Source organism: Schistocerca gregaria, chromosome 9 (assembly GCF_023897955.1).
Source record: "Schistocerca gregaria isolate iqSchGreg1 chromosome 9, iqSchGreg1.2, whole genome shotgun sequence".
NCBI classification, from domain to species: domain Eukaryota; kingdom Metazoa; phylum Arthropoda; class Insecta; order Orthoptera; family Acrididae; genus Schistocerca; species Schistocerca gregaria.
Window position 1 is genome coordinate 202,221,862 of NC_064928.1, and position 16,285 is coordinate 202,238,146.

Genomic DNA, 16,285 nt, shown 5'->3' on the forward strand with positions numbered 1-16,285 from the left:
AATTCACTTGATGGGTGGAAGGAGAACAGGAGGAGACGGTTGAGACAGCCGCATATTGGCATGGTAATAAACCAGTAATGGGAAGGCCAATAAATTTTATAAATACCATTGAACTTTTAGGAAGTGTGTCTCTATTGTTTTGTGTGTAACACACAATGCTGCCGTACGGTCAGTTATCATCCTCGTGATTTTCGACGATTAGTCCTTTTCGCCTGTTCCACCTCAGAAATGTTCACGTTATCTTTCCGAGGGACGTCCGACGTTCCTCTCGCCGGTAGGGTTATATTGTACTGCCACTTCGGTTATTTTATCATTCGATGGACATGGCCTTTCCAGTTCTGTTGGTATTTTTCAATTATATTTTTAATAGATTCAACATGTATTGCTTCTCCAATATCGGTATTCCACTTACGGTCCACAATGAATGTCCTGCTACAAAGCGGAGGAACTTCATCTCTGATTCTGAATTCCCAAGAATTAGGATCAGACATTCGCAACCAAACAGCAAAGGTAACGCTATTACTCTGTATGGTTGCATTAATGTTTCTTTCTGTAAGCTAAGGTCACTTGCTATTGAATTTGCTTCAAAAATTCGAATTTTCTTCCATCTTAAATAAATATTTACAGCTTTTTTGAAAAAAATGGTAGTTAAATAAATCGATTCCGACATCAGAAACATCTTTTAAAAAAATTTAAATATATGTCGGTATGCGGTAACGACCGTGTTTCCGCTGCGGTCGGATGTCAAATGGCGTCATTATTAATTACGTTGAGCTAGAAGCGTGAGACGCGGAAAGAAACGAGGTTTCACAGCACAATTGAAGGAAAGTAATGGAAAGTGTTTAATTTGTAATTACATAATACGAAAAAACAGCTAATCTCTGAGTTCCTTTAATCCGTTTTACGGTTTGTATTTCAGTCTTTGAGAGCGTTTTTCCCTGGGAAAGTAAGTGTGTATCAAGTTGAAATCGATATCACGTACGAAGGTCGGTACTCGCTTGGCGGTGTGGAAGTTTGAAACTTGTAAGCGAAGGCAGCGAGGAGTTAGGGTAATTTATGCGTTCGCGATGTGTCTAATTTATGCGATTTTCTCACTGTCACTTTTTTGGACTTGTCCCGTTATAACGGAACAGCTAGCACAGAACTCTGGCAGGTGACTCGTACGTAAGCATCCTGTCTGATCCGCTGCATCCATTCATGTCGATTGTTTATTCCGATGGAATTGGGCAATTCCAGCAGGACAATACGACACCACACACGTCCAGAACTGCTACAGAGTGGCTCCAGAAACAGAGCTTAAACACTTCCGCCGGCTATCAAACTCCCCAGGCATGAACATTGTCGAGCATATTTTGGATGCCTTGCAACGCGCTGTTCCACCCCCTCGTACTCGAATTTATTGACAACCCTGCTGGATTCACGGTATCGGCTCCCTCCAGCACTACTTCACATTGGTCAAATCCGTGCGTCGTGTTGCGACACTTGTGCGTGCTCGTTGGGGCCCTAACGGTATTACGCAGGTGTACCAGTTTCTTTGGCTCGTGTATATTATTAGTATATTCGTATATTATTGAAGTTGGTTATGTATCGGGCAGTCGATCCTTGTGGATTCCTTTATTATTGCTGTACTTCGAACGTATCCAAATGTATTGCCCGTCAGAAAAGTGAATCACCCAAAAGAAGAGTAGGAAACGAAAAGAAAGTTAATGAGTTGAGAGAGTCTGTGGTATTAGTCCAGTGTTTACAAAATCTAATCAGTTTTACAACGAACTTCACACCGTGAGACCACTTTTCAATATGATGTTGATCTCCTATTGCCAGAATGCATTCGGTTGGGAAGGGTGCCATTAAGCAGTTGTGTCCCCTCCCGAGGGAAGCTGCCCCACAGCTGATGTGACTGGTCCCTGATGTCACGGATACGCGCACTGGGACAGAGTTGGCTTCCGAGCTGGTCTCACACATGACGTTTCGGGGTCAGATGGGAAGGAGGGGGTGTCTTGACGTGAATACCTCAAGGTCATGCAGGCAGTTCATAGAGACACGTGTCATGTATGGAGGAACATTGTCCTACTGGACAATGGCACCACAGTTCCGTTGCATGAGAGGGATAAAGACGCAATATGACCGTGACGTACCATTGTGGAATCAGAGTTCCCTCAGAGTCACCACTAGCCATGAATAACACTGGTGTTTCCCTGCAAAACATTGGAAGAATTGGAACTCTCTGTAGGATGCCACCTGAAGAAGATCATCCGTAGGTAATGGAGCACCGAAACTCATTGGTGAACACAATGCAGTACCATTCGTCAGCAGTGTATGATCATAGGTCATGGTTTCACTCAAATGTAGCCGTTTGTGTTGTGACGCTGAAGACAACAGCCTACCAATGGGACGGCCGGTTACTAGTTCGGTTGCAGCTCGTCTCTGACCTGTGGTGCACGATGACACAGAATGCTGCAAACAGCCAATTAATTGTCCTTAAATGGTAAGCATAGATGTGGAGGGGTTAGGATGTGCTTGGTTCACAATAGGGAGTGATAGTTGCGGTGGACCGATTTGGTTGACTGGAAACTTAACAGAGAGTATGCTTGCCTTCACGTTCCCATTGAATCCGACATCGGGGCACTGTCGCATCGGAATGCCTAATGGTATCATGGGTTGTGGGTTACACTTCTTTTTCAACTCCACCCGCACCCATTTGATAGGCAGGCGGTTCTTACCCCCAACGTTATGCTTTACAAACAGTGAGGGATACTGATGCACAAATATGTGTGAAATATGGTAATTATATGTTTAATATATGTGATATTTGAGTACCTGGGCAGTGAAAGGTAAAAGCTTATACCCCTGTATCGATTATAACACACACTACTTACTATATGGGAAGAAATACTGTTGGAGTAAGCAACCTCCTCCTTGGGTAGGTGTAATAACGTGAGATAATGGGGTAGCAGGATATGAACAGAGAGAGAGGAGAAAGGAGGAGGTAAATACGGCTAGGGGAAGAGGAGGTGGACATAGAGGGGGAGAGGAAAGGGACGAGAGAAATGGATATAAAGAGGGGAGAAGAGGAGATACACAGAGAAAGGAAAGAGGAGGAGTTGGATGGAAAGAGGAAAAAGAGATGGTTTGAGATATGGGTGAGGAGGGGAGATGGACAGAGAGGGGGGGAGAGGGGGCAATAGAGAGGGGTGGAAGGTAGAGATGGACAGTGAGAGACGGGAGGGGGAGAAGGACAAAGAGATGAAAGAAGGAGTAGAACTGTGAGAGGCTACGAGGAGATGGAAAAAGGATGAAGGAGCAGATGGACCGAGAAAGGAAAGATGAAGTGTTGGACGGATGGAAGAGGAGATGTACAGAGAGAATGGGAGGAGCAGGTGGACAGAAAGAGGAGGACAAGTAGATGGATAGAGAGGTGGTAGGAGGAGATGGACGTTTAGCAGGGAAAGGAGGAGGTGGATGGATAGAAGATCAGAATAAACTTATTCCCGGGGAACGCCGTATAATCTACTAGTTCTTTATAATTTTCCAAAATAATTTTGATACCAATTTGCTATTTGGGGAGCAAAATTGATGATGGTCGAAGTAGAGAGGATATGAAATGTAGACTGGCAATGGCAAGGAAAGCGTTTCTGAAGAAGAGAAATTTGTTAACATCGAGTATAGATTTAAGTGTCAGGAAGTCATTTCTGAAAGTATTTGTATGGAGTGTAGCCATGTATGGAAGCGAAACATGGACGATATGTAATTTGGACAAGAAGAGAATAGAAGCTTTCGAAATGTGGTGCTAGAGAAGAATGCTGAAGATTAGGTGGGTAGATCACATAACTAATGAGGAAGTGTTGAATAGGATTGGGGAGAAGAGAAGTTTGTGGCACAACTTGACTAGAAGAAGGGATCGGTTGGTAGGACATGTTCTGAGGCATCAAGGGATCACCAATTTAGTATTGGAGGGCAGCGTGGAGGGTAAAAATCGTAGAGGGAGACCAAGAGATGAATACCCTTAGCAGATTCAGAAGGATGTAGGTTGCAGTAGGTACTGCGAGATGAAGAAGCTAGCACAGGATAGAGTAGCATGGAGAGCTGCATCAAACCAGTATCAGGACTGAAGACCACAACAACAACAACCAATTTGCAAATGGATTTTTGTGAAATATATTGCCACCAGCATTGCCATACAACCACGCCATCTGCTGCCATGTTTCGATAGTTACGTTTTGTGACAGGGATTCATTGTTAGGTGAGTACTGATGGTGGAGAGGTAGGTCTGTGAAGCTATACTGTGTATGAAGACATTTTGTTAGGTATACGTATTTTATTTTAAAAGTTTTTGTACCACCTACACTGTATAAACCTTTAGCGGTAATCGAAAGATATATTTGTGCTCTCATGACTTTGTATTTCCTTTGACAGACATTCTGTACATGAGCTACACCTGAAACGCGTCAGATACAATATTTTGGACAACAAGGGACTGTTCAGTTCAGGTGACACATTCAGCAGTGATAAAAGAAATGCTCTCCCGTCGGAAAGTGTCTTTACTACAGATCCGTCGTGAAAGCCTTAAAAGTTGAAACCTGCTCGCATGTGTTGGAGTTTACATGCTTAAAGAAAAGGCTAAATTTCAGTGTTAATCCGTGTATTGAAAGATTTTCTATTAATAGCTCAAGACGCGACACAAGGTCGCGCTGGTGTCTGTGACGATGACGTAAAGTTGAGGAAATGTACGACAGGGCTGAATAGATAGTATAGTCATAAGAATTAGCCATACAAACTTCGCCATAAACTTACAAAGTTTGAGTACCACCAATACGATTGCGACATACACTGATTTGCCAAATCATTGTGAACATCAGCTTAATAGCTTTTTTTGGCAGTCTTCGGAACGAAATACATCACTGATTCTGCGTATTACAAATCCGACAGTTTTTTGGTAGGTTTCTGGAGGTATGTGGCATTCGATATCTTCGCCCAGGTTATGTATTTTGCGTAAATAACGAGCCGCAGATTGTTGTACTCGGTGGGGGCGCCCGATAGCGACCCATATGTGTTCCATAGGATTTGCATCAGGCAAATTTTGTAGCCTAGACATCAACATCGCCGTCCGCTATGCCCGAGCGGTTCTAGGCTCTGCAGTCTGGAACCGCGCTGCTGCTATTGTCGCAGGTTCGAATCCTACCTCGGGCATGGATGTGTGTGATGTCCTTAGCTTAGTTAGGTTTAAGTCTAGGTGACTTATGACCTCAGATGTTAAGTCCCATAGTGCTTAGAGACATTTGAACATCAATGTCAGTTCACTATAATGCTCCTCACACCACTGTAGCATGGTTCTGCTCCGAGACACGGACAGTTATGCTGCTGAAAGGTGACATCACCGCCGGGTAAGACATCAAGCATGAATGGATGCAGGTGGTTCGCAGCTCTCGGGGTGTGTGAGATTACTACAGGTCTCACACAATCCCAGGAGAATGTCCCCCACACCATAATACTGCTTCCACCAGACTGCGTCCGTGGCGCGCTGCACGTTTCGAGCAATCGTTCACCTTCATGACGGAGGAGACAACCAGCGACCTAGTGTAGAAAAAATGTGTCATCCGAAGAGCCGAACGTCTCCATTGATCAACGGTCGAATCCCGATAGTGCCGTGCCCACTGTAATCGTAACTGACGATGTCGTTGGGTCAACATGTGAAGACTTAGCGGTGGTCTGCTGCGAAGCTCCATGTTCAACAATGAACGATGAACGGTGTGCACCAGCATTGTCCTCTTTCGGCAGAGATGCGACAGATCACCATCTATCCTACTTTACAGAGCAGACAAATCTCCGAACCCCGCGTTCTTTCAAGAGATGTTGAGTCCAACCGTTTAGCGCCTAGTGGTGGTTTGACTGACCTTTTACTTCCTTGCGTAGAAGCTCACGACAGTATCATGTGAACATTCGACCAGCTTCGCCGTTGCCGAGATACTCGTTCACAGGCTCTGCATGATAACAATCTGCCGTTTTTCAAGTTGATCTCATCATATTCCCCATTTGATGTCCATATCTTGGCTAGGGTGATCCCCTGTCCTTGTTTGCTCTGCTTACATACTTTTGCTATCGTATCCTGTGGCTGTAACCTCACCAGGCGGCGTCCAACGCCGCGGTGCCCAGTGGTCCAGCTTATCAGAATGCATGGTGACACTTATAGCGGTGTGGCCGAGCGGCTCTACGCGCTTCAGTCTGGAACCGAGCGACCCCTATGGTCGCAGTTTCGTATCCTGCCTCGGGCATGGATGTGTGTGATGTCCTTAGTTAGGTTTAAGTAGCTCTATGCTCTAGGGGACTGATGACCTCAGATGTTAAGTCCCATAGTTCTCAGAGCCATTTGAACCAAACCATTTGACACTTATAGGGAACCAGATATGCTGCTGCGCAACGACGAAACATGTAAATTCACTCTCTATAGCATCCCTGTACCAAAACGTAATAATAACTTTTCTCAAGTGAAGTGCGACGGCCGTCCGTTGTGGCCGAGCGGTTCTAGGCACTTCAGTCCGTAACCGTGTTGCTGTTCCGGTGGCAAGTTAGAATCCTGCCTTGGGCATAGATGTGTGTGCTGTTCTTAGGTTAGTTAGGTTTAAGTCGTTCTAAGTCTAGGGGACTGGTGACCTCAGATGTTAGGTCCCATAGTTCTCAGAGCCATCTGAATCATTTTGGAGAGGGACGTAGAAAAATTAAGAGAAAAAGTGGTGTGATTGGTAATGAATATAGTGCCTTAAGCGAACAATCTGAAAAATAGTAATTTAAAAAAACAAAAACAATAATGATTTATTCGAAAAATAAACTATGTCATTATACTGATAAGCATTAATCTGCGGTCTTCAAAGTTATAAGGTATATGTAAAGATTTTCTCTCTCTCTCTCTCTCTCTCTCTCTCTCTCTCTCCCCCTCTCTCAAATGGCCTTGAGCACTATGGGACTTAACATCTTAGGTCATCAGTCCCCTAGAACTTAGAACTACTTAAACCTAACTAACCTAAGGACATTACACACATCCATGCCCGAGGCAGGATTCGAACCTGCGATCGTAGCGCCTAGAACCGCTCGGCCACACCGGCCAGAAAGCCTGCATTAAAAATAAATCTATGTTACAAAGATTACACAGTATCATCGTACAATGCACTCGGCTATTAAAACAAAAAGTCAGCAGACAGTTGCAGAGCTGTTCTTTTTAATTACTACTTGCCTTGCATAATGATACTGTTAATTTTTGTAACATACACTCCTGGAAATGGAAAAAAGAACACATTGACACCGGTGTATCAGACCCACCATACTTGCTCCGGACACTGCGAGAGGGCTGTACAAGCAACGATCACACGCACGGCACATCGGACACACCAGGAACCGCGGTGTTGGCCGTCGAATGGCGCTAGCTGCGCAGCATTTGTGCACCGCCGCCGTCAGTGTCAGCCAGTTTGCCGTGGCATACGGAGCTCCATCGCAGTCTTTAACACTGGTAGCATGCGGCGACAGCGTGGACGTGAACCGTATGTGCAGTTGACGGACTTTGAGCGAGGGCGTATAGTGGGCATGCGGGAGGCCGGGTGGACGTACCGCCGAATTGCTCAATACGTGGGGCGTGAGGTCTCCACAGTACATCGATGTTGTCGCCAGTGGTCGGCGGAAGGTGCACGTGCCCGTCGACCTGGGACCGGACCGCAGCGACGCACGGATGCACGCCAAGACTGTAGGATCCTACGCAGTGCCATAGGGGACCGCACCGCCACTTCCCAGCAAATTAGGGACACTGTTGCTCCTGGGGTATCGGCGAGGACCATTCGCAACCGTCTCCATGAAGCTGGGCTACGGTCCCGCACAACGTTAGGCCGTCTTCTGCTCACGCCCCAACATCGTGCAGCCCGCCTCCAGTGGTGTCGCGACAGGCGTGAATGGAGGGACGAATGGAGACGTGTCGTCTTCAGCGGTGAGAGTCGCTTCTGCCTTGGTGCCAATGATGGTCGTATGCGTGTTTGGCGCCGTGCAGGTGAGCGCCACAATCAGGACTGCATACGACCGAGGCACACAGGGCCAACACCTGGCATCATGGTGTGGGGAGCGATCTCCTACACTGGCCGTACACCTCTGGTGATTGTCGAGGGGACACTGAATAGTGCACGGTACATCCAAACCGTCATCGAACCCATCGTTCTACCATTCCTAGACCGGCAAGGGAACTTGCTGTTCCAACAGGACAATGCACGTCCGCATGTATCTCGTGCCATCCAACGTGCTCTAGAAGGTGTAAGTCAACTACCCTGGCCAGCAAGATCTCCGGATCTGTCCCCCATTGAGCATGTTTGGGACTGGATGAAGCGTCGTCTCACGCGGTCTGCACGTCCAACACGAACGCTGGTCCAACTGAGGCGCCAGGTGGAAATGGCATGGCAAGCCGTTCCACAGGACTACATCCAGCATCTCTACGATCGTCTCCATGGTAGAATAGCAGCCTGCATTGCTGCGAAAGGTGGATATACACTGTACTAGTGCCGACATTATGCATGCTCTGTTGCCTGTGTCTATGTGTCTGTGGTTCTGTCAGTGTGATCATGTGATGTATCTGACCCCAGGAATGTGTCAATAAAGTTTCCCCTTCCTGGGACAATGAATTCACGGTGTTCTTATTTCAATTTCCAGGAGTGTAGTTATGAGTATACTTTTAACCTGACTGATAAATATTTGTGGTCCATGACCTGACTTACAGTAAAATAAACATGACTTGGCTGGTGGGAATATCTTATTGTGATTACGCCGCAACTTGTGACATACGCGAATATGTACCATGCGTAACAATGGGAAGAGTCCTTTGTGACGAAGCTTATATGGTTAATTATTAAGACTGTACCTTCTGTACATGCAGTGTCACGACGTCTGTAGTGTACATACAGCATATAATCAGTTGTGACACTGTTGACATGTCATTATTCAGAATATAGTTTCGTACAGTATTTATGTAATTTGGAAATATTTCTGTGTCAAGTTACGTCTGTATACTTTTTTTTCAAGTGGAGACGGCCGGCTGTTGTGACCGAGCGGTTCAAGGCGCTTCAGTCCGGAACCGCGCTAATGCTACGCAGTAGGTTCGAATCCAGCCTCGGACATGGAAGTGTGTGATGTCCTTAGGTTAGTTAGATTTACGTAGTTCTAAGTTCTACGGGACTGATGACCTCAGGTGTTAAGTCCCATAGTGCTCAGAGCCATGTGAACCGTTTTGAAGTGAGACGTAGAACAATTATGAGAAAGACTGGTGTGATTGGAAACGAATATAGACAGTGTTTTAATCAGAAAAATAGTAATTAAAAAAACTATAATCATGTGTTTGAAAAATAAACGATGTCGTTATACTGAGAAGCGTTCCTCTGCGGTCTTCAAGGGTATATTTAAAGATTTTCTTTCTCTCTCTCTCTCTCTCCCTCTCTTGCATCCGCAGCTCGTGGTCTAGTGACTAGCGTTGCTGCCTCTGGATCACACGGTCTCGGGCTTGATTCGCGGCTGGATCGCAGATTTTTTCCGCCCGGGGACACTTCATCATCGTTCAGGAAAAGGCGAAATTGGAACGCGAAAAGAGTGGTAATTTCTGTTGAGCGCCCCACAAGCCAAAATCGCTCATCATCATCTTTCTCTCGCCCTCCCTCTCTCTCTCTGCCCTTGTCTTCCGAAGCATTATTACGTATAGTGCTTATCCAAGAGTATAATACAATGTAGATTACTGAGACGATGTCAAGTAGATAATATGTGTGAGTTGAGTTTTGTTCGTAGAAGCGTTAAACTCGTGTCATATAACCGCAGTTTGCAGAATTATACCATTGTCTGTAGCGGAGAAAAAACAGCATCTCTATAGCTCCGTAGTCTGCTGCCATTACGCGCCGCATTCAAAATTTACATTATTGTTTTACAGGCGTGTTACTATCAGCGCAGATTATGTTAGAATTTTTCTTCAAGTAAAGCTGGAGACCAGGACCAGGCAGACGAATTTGCGAGTCATTTTATAGAATTGTCTGCAATTAGGTCCTGGCCTGTACTACGTCTGAGGGAGAACGACTTTCATTAAGAAAAGTGAAATTTATATTTGAGGTAACACGTTGAAAAGCAAAGTGACAGCTAAAAGCATATTTATTGTCACGAATAATTATCGAAGTGCATTTGGTGGTATTTTAATGCGTTTGTAAGATGTGATCGTAAGTGGCTTAGATTTCGCATAGGGTTGCTATATTGTTTTTTGTGATTTATCTGTTGTAGCAGTATTACGTAACATAAAGGGAATTTCCCTGAAATAGTACTAGTAATCTTTAATTAACATAATAATAACAAATTGAAATATTAACGCATTTTTAAAGAATAAATAAGACATATTTTAATCAGAGTACGTGCGCATTAAATATGGCATGCTAGATGTCACTGCTGCACGTCACTTCCCATGAAGTCAACAAAAGTAATCTCTTTAGTTAAGTGTACAAAATGTTTAGAGCAATTTGATATCAAAGTGCAGATGATTGTGTAACAAGGAAGCATCCTTAAGTAAAAATAAATCTATGTTACAAAGATTACACAGTATCATTGTACAATGCACTCGATCATTAAAACAAAAAAAATCTGCAGACAGCTAATAAAATAGTAGCATAGCTGTTCTTTTTAACTACCACTTGCCTTATATAATGGTACTGTTAATTTTTGTAACATAGTTGTGATTATACTTTTAACCTGACTGATAAATATTTGTGGTCCGTGACCTGACTTATGGTAAAATAAATATTTCCTGGATGGGGAGAATATCTTACTGTAATTACGCCGCAACTTGTGACATACGCGAATACGTACTAAGCGTAAGAATGGAAACGGTACTTTTTGACGAAGCTTAAATGGCAAATTATTGCGACTGTACATTCTGTATACGCAGTGTTACGATAACTGTAGTGTACATACAGAATCTACTCAGGTATGACAATGTTGACATATTACTATTCAGAATAATGTCTGATGCAGTATTTGTGTAATTTGGACACATTTATGTGTCAAGTTAAGTCCGTATGCTTATTTTTCAGTCTGAGATTGTCATCGTTGACTGAAACTACATTTTGATGGTATTGACAGCGGCATTAGATTGTTTGCCGATGCTTCTGTAGTCTACAGGAAAGTAGTATCACACGAAAGTTGTGAACAATGCGATGAGGATTTGCAGAAAATAAATGCGTGGTATAATGACTGACAGTTATCACTCAGTATTAGTGGTTCAAATGGCTCTGAGCACTATGCGACTTAACTTCTGACGTCATCAGTCGCCTAGAACTTAGAACTAATTAAATCTAACTAACCTAGGGACACCACACACGTCCATGCTCGAGGCAGAATTCGAACCTGCGACCGTAGCGGTCGCCCGGCTCCACACTGTAGCGCCTAGAACCGCACGGCCACTCCGGCCGGCTCTCAATATTAGTTAGTGTAACCTACTGCGTATAACAAAACGAAAATCTCCGTTAATGTACGAGTACAAAATAAATGGTCATACACCGTGGTCTAGGGGTAGCGTCTTTGATTCATAATTAAAACGTTTTCGGTCCCGGTTCGATCCCCGCCACTGAACAAATTTTGATAAATAATCGGCATTGGCGGCCGAAGACTTCCGGCATAAGAAGTCAGCCTCATTCTGCTAACGGCCTTGTCAAAGAGGGTGGAGGAGCGGATAGAGGTTCAGGGCACTCTCTTGCCCTAGGGGTGGGAAATTGCCCCTAAAGGCGGAAGAATCAGCAATGATCAACGACATGAGGATGCAGGAGGCAATGGAAACCACTGCATTAAAGACACGTAACGTGTATCCACAGGACATGTGGCCTGTAGTTGAAAGAAGTGTCATGATGATCTCTCCATTGGCAAAAGATTCCGGAATAGTCCCCCATTCGGATCTACGGGAGGAGACTGCCAAGGGGGAGGTTACCATGAGAGAAAGATTGAATAATCAAGAAAGGATAACGTTCTACGAGTCGGGGCGTGGAAAGTCAGAAGCTTGAACGTGGTAGGGAAACTAGAAAATCTGAAAAGAGAAATGCAAAGGCTCAATCTAGATATAGTAGGGGTCAGTGAAGTGAAGTGGAAGGAAGAAAATGATTGCTGGTCAGATGAGTATCGAGTAATATCAACAGCAGCAGAAAATGGTATAACAGGTGTAGGATTCGTTATGAATAGGAGGGTAGGGCAGAGGGTGTGTTACTGTGAACAGTTCAGTGACCGGGTTGTTCTAATCAGAATCGACAGCAGACCATCACCGACAACGATAGTTCAGGTATATATGCCGACGTCGCAAGCTGAAGATGAACAGATAGAGGAAGTGTATGAAGATATTGAAAGGGTAATGCAGTATGTAAAGGGGGACGAAAATCTAATTGTCATGGGCGACTGGAATGCAGTTGTAGGGGAACGAGTGGAAGAAAACGTTACAGGAGAATATGGGCTTGGGACAAGGAATGAAAGAGGAGAAAGACTAATTGAGTTCTGTAACAAGTTTCAGCTAGTAATAGCGAATACCCTGTTCAAGAATCACAAGAGGAGGAGGTATACTTGGAAAAGGCCGGGAGATACGGGAAGATTTCAATTAGATTACATCATGGTCAGACAGAGGTTCCGAAATCAGATACTGGATTGTAAGGCGTACCCAGGAGCAGATATAGACTCGGATCACAATATAGTAGTGATGAAGAGTAGGCTGAAGTTCAAGACATTAGTCAGGAAAAATCAATACGCAAAGAAGTGGGATACGGAAGTTCTAAGGAATGACGAGATACGTTTGAAGTTCTCTAACGCTATATATACAGCAATAAGGAATAGCGCAGTAGGCAACACAGTTGAAGAGGAATGGACGTCTCTAAAAAGGGCCATCACAGAAGTTGGGAAGGAAAACATAGGTACAAAGAAGGTAGCTGCGAAGAAACCATGGGTGAGAGAAGAAATACTTCAGTTGATTGATGAAAGGAGGAAGTACAAACATGTTCCGGAAAAATCAGGAATACAGAAATACAAGTCGCTGAGGAATGAAATAAATAGGAAGTGCAGGGAAGCTAAGACGAAATGGCTGCAGGAAAAATGTGAAGACATCGAAAAAGATATAATTGTCGGAAGGACAGACTCAGCATACAGGAAAATCAAAACAACCTTTGGTGACATTAAAAGCAACGGTGGTAACATTAAGAGTGCAACGGGAATTCCACTGTTAAGTGCAGAGGAGAGAGCAGATAGGTGGAAGGAATACATTGAAAGCCTCTATGAGGGTGAAGATTTGTGTGATGTGATAGAAGAAGAAACACGAGTCGATTTAGAAGAGATGGGGGATCCAGTATTAGAATCGGAATTTAAAAGGGCTTTGGAGGACTTACGGTCAAATAAGGCGGAAGGGATAGATAACATTTCATCAGAATTTCTAAAATCATTAGGGGAAATGGCAACAAAACGACTATTCACGTTGGTGTGTAGAATATATGAGTCTGGCGACATACCATCTGACTTTCGGAAAAGCATCATCCACACAATTCCGAAGACGGCAAGAGCTGACAAGTGCGAGAATTATCGCACAATCAACTTAACAGCTCATGCATCGAAGCTGCTTACAAGAATAATATACAGAAGAATGGAAAAGAAAATTGAGAATGCGCAAGGTGCCGACCAGTTTGGCTTTAGGAAAAGTAAAGGCATGAGAGAGGCAATTCTGACGTTACGGCTAATAATGGAAGCAAGGCTAAAGAAAAATCAAGACACGTTCATAGGATTTGTCGACCTGGAAAAAGCGTTCGACAATATAAAATGGTGCAAGCTCTTCAAGATTCTGAAAAAAGTATGGATAAGCTATAGGGAGAGACGGGTCATATACAATATGTAGAACAACCAAGAGGGAATAATAAGAGTGGACGATCAAGAACGAAGTGCTCGTATTAAGAAGGGAGTAAGACAAGGCTGTAGCCTTTCGCCCCTACTCTTCAATCTGTACATCGAGGAAGCAATGATTGTAATAAAAGAAAGGTTCAGGAGTGGAATTAAAATACAAGGTGAAAGGATATCAATGATACGATTCGCTGATGACATTACTATCCTGAGTGAAAGTGAAGAAGAATTAAATGATCTGCTGAACGGAATGAACAGTCTAATGAGTACACAGTATGGTTTGAGAGTAAATCGGAGAAAGACGAAGGTAATGAGGAGTAGTAGAACTGAGAACAGCGAGAAACTTAACATCAGGATTGATGGTCACGAAGTCAATGAAGTTAAGGAATTCTGCTACCTAGGCTGTAAAATAATCAATGACGGACGGAGCAAGGAGGAAATCAAAAGCAGACTCGCTATGGCAAAAAAAGCATTTCTGGTCAAGAGAAGTCTACTAATATCAAATACCGGCCTTAATTTGAGGAAGAAATTTCTGAGGATATACGTCTGGAGTACAGCATTGTATGGTAGTGAAACATGGACTGTGGGAAAACCGGAACAGGAGAGAATCGAAGCATTTGAGATGTGGTGCTATAGATGAATGTTGAAAATTAGGTGGACTGATAACGTAAGGAATGAGGTTCTACGCAGAATCGGAGAGGAAAGGAATATGTGGAAAACACTGATAAGGAGAAGGGACAGGATGATAGGACATCTGCTAAGACATGAGGAAATGACTTCCATGCTACTAGAGGGAGCTGTAGAGGGCAAAAACTGTAGAGGAAGACAGAGATTGGAATACGTCAAGCAAATAATTGAGGACGTAGGCTGCAAGTGCTACTCTGAGATGAAGAGGTTGGCACAGGAAAGGAATTCGTGGCGGGCCGCATCAAACCAGTCAGTAGATTGATGACAAAAAAAAAATAATAATAAAAAATAAAATAAATGACCAGTCTTTGGAAACGACAACATCCGTCAAGTACCTTGGTGTGACTATTCGAAATGATCTCAAATGGAATGATCAGATTACACAAGTAACGGGTAAGGCGAACTCTAGTTCGTTCAGTCTTAGAGTATTGTTCGTCTGTATGGCACCCTTACCAGTTGGGTCTGATTCAAGAGCTTGAGAAGGTCCAAAGAAGAGCGGCAAGATTCGTGACTGGTACATTTAGCCATCGCGAGAGCGTTAGAAATCTCATAGAAGGTTTCAAGTGGGACACACTTGCAGGTAGAAGGAAGGGGCTACTCACTAAATTCCAAAATCCGATCTTCTCCGAGCATGTAGAGCATATATTATTACGACGAACTTTAAAATCGCGCAATAATCACCCTTCAAAGATAAGGGAGATTAGAGCTCGAATTGAGGCGTTCAGACAGTCGTTTTTCCCTCGCGCGATCCGCGAATGGAACAGTAGGTGAGGAGGGTGGGGGGAATATGACTGGTCACACATCGCTTGGCGGTTAGCGGTGTATGTATGTAGATGTAGATTAAATATTTTTGGGGTCATGGGGGTACCTTACTGCGATTATGTCGCAAATACGTACTAGACGTGACTACCCTACCTATCCTGAAAACAATCTGCTGGCTAAGGAAAGCTCAAAATGACTAAAGTCTGACACATTGCAGAAGTCTATGTAATGAATTACTATCAGTCACGCTTGCAGAGAAGGCTCTAATGGGCCTCCGAGGAACACACCTTGATATCGAAGCGTACTCTTGTAGATACGAGCGTAGCGTCAGCGGTTTATCTCTTCATCTCCTACCGGCTGCTCCATTGGTGGGAGGCCAGCGTTTAAAACTGTCTCGACTCAGCGAACAGGAAGGAAGCTGCGGCTTCGCTCCGATTGCGTCAGTTGGTAACCGAAATATTAGAAGTCCAGCATTTGTCGCTGGCAGCAAAGAAATACAAAAGTAAAAACACAATTCCTAGTAGAAATATCGAAAGGTTAACTATCTTTGGCCCGAGAAAAGCATGTCCTTTGAGAATTTTTTTCTCGGGATGTGTTATAGATATCAATGTCAGATTTGGTAAAAACGTTTATTGATATTTCCTCTACAAACCGGAATTTTTTCGACCGTAAATGTCGAAGAGCAAAGGCGGAAGTGCCTTCGGAACGAAACAAAATTTCGATGTAGACCTCCACGCGCGGTATGTCACAGGTAAGCCGGCTCGTCTGAAATCAAAATTGAGTTGACATTAGCGAAGTACATAAGATTGTTTAGGAGCTGTACTCGCAAAGTTTATTTGGGCCATAGGAAACAAAATGGCGGTAATTTGAAAAAATAGGGTTTTTTCATCGATTATTTGACTTCGTCGGCCAAGTAAAAATATTTATAGTT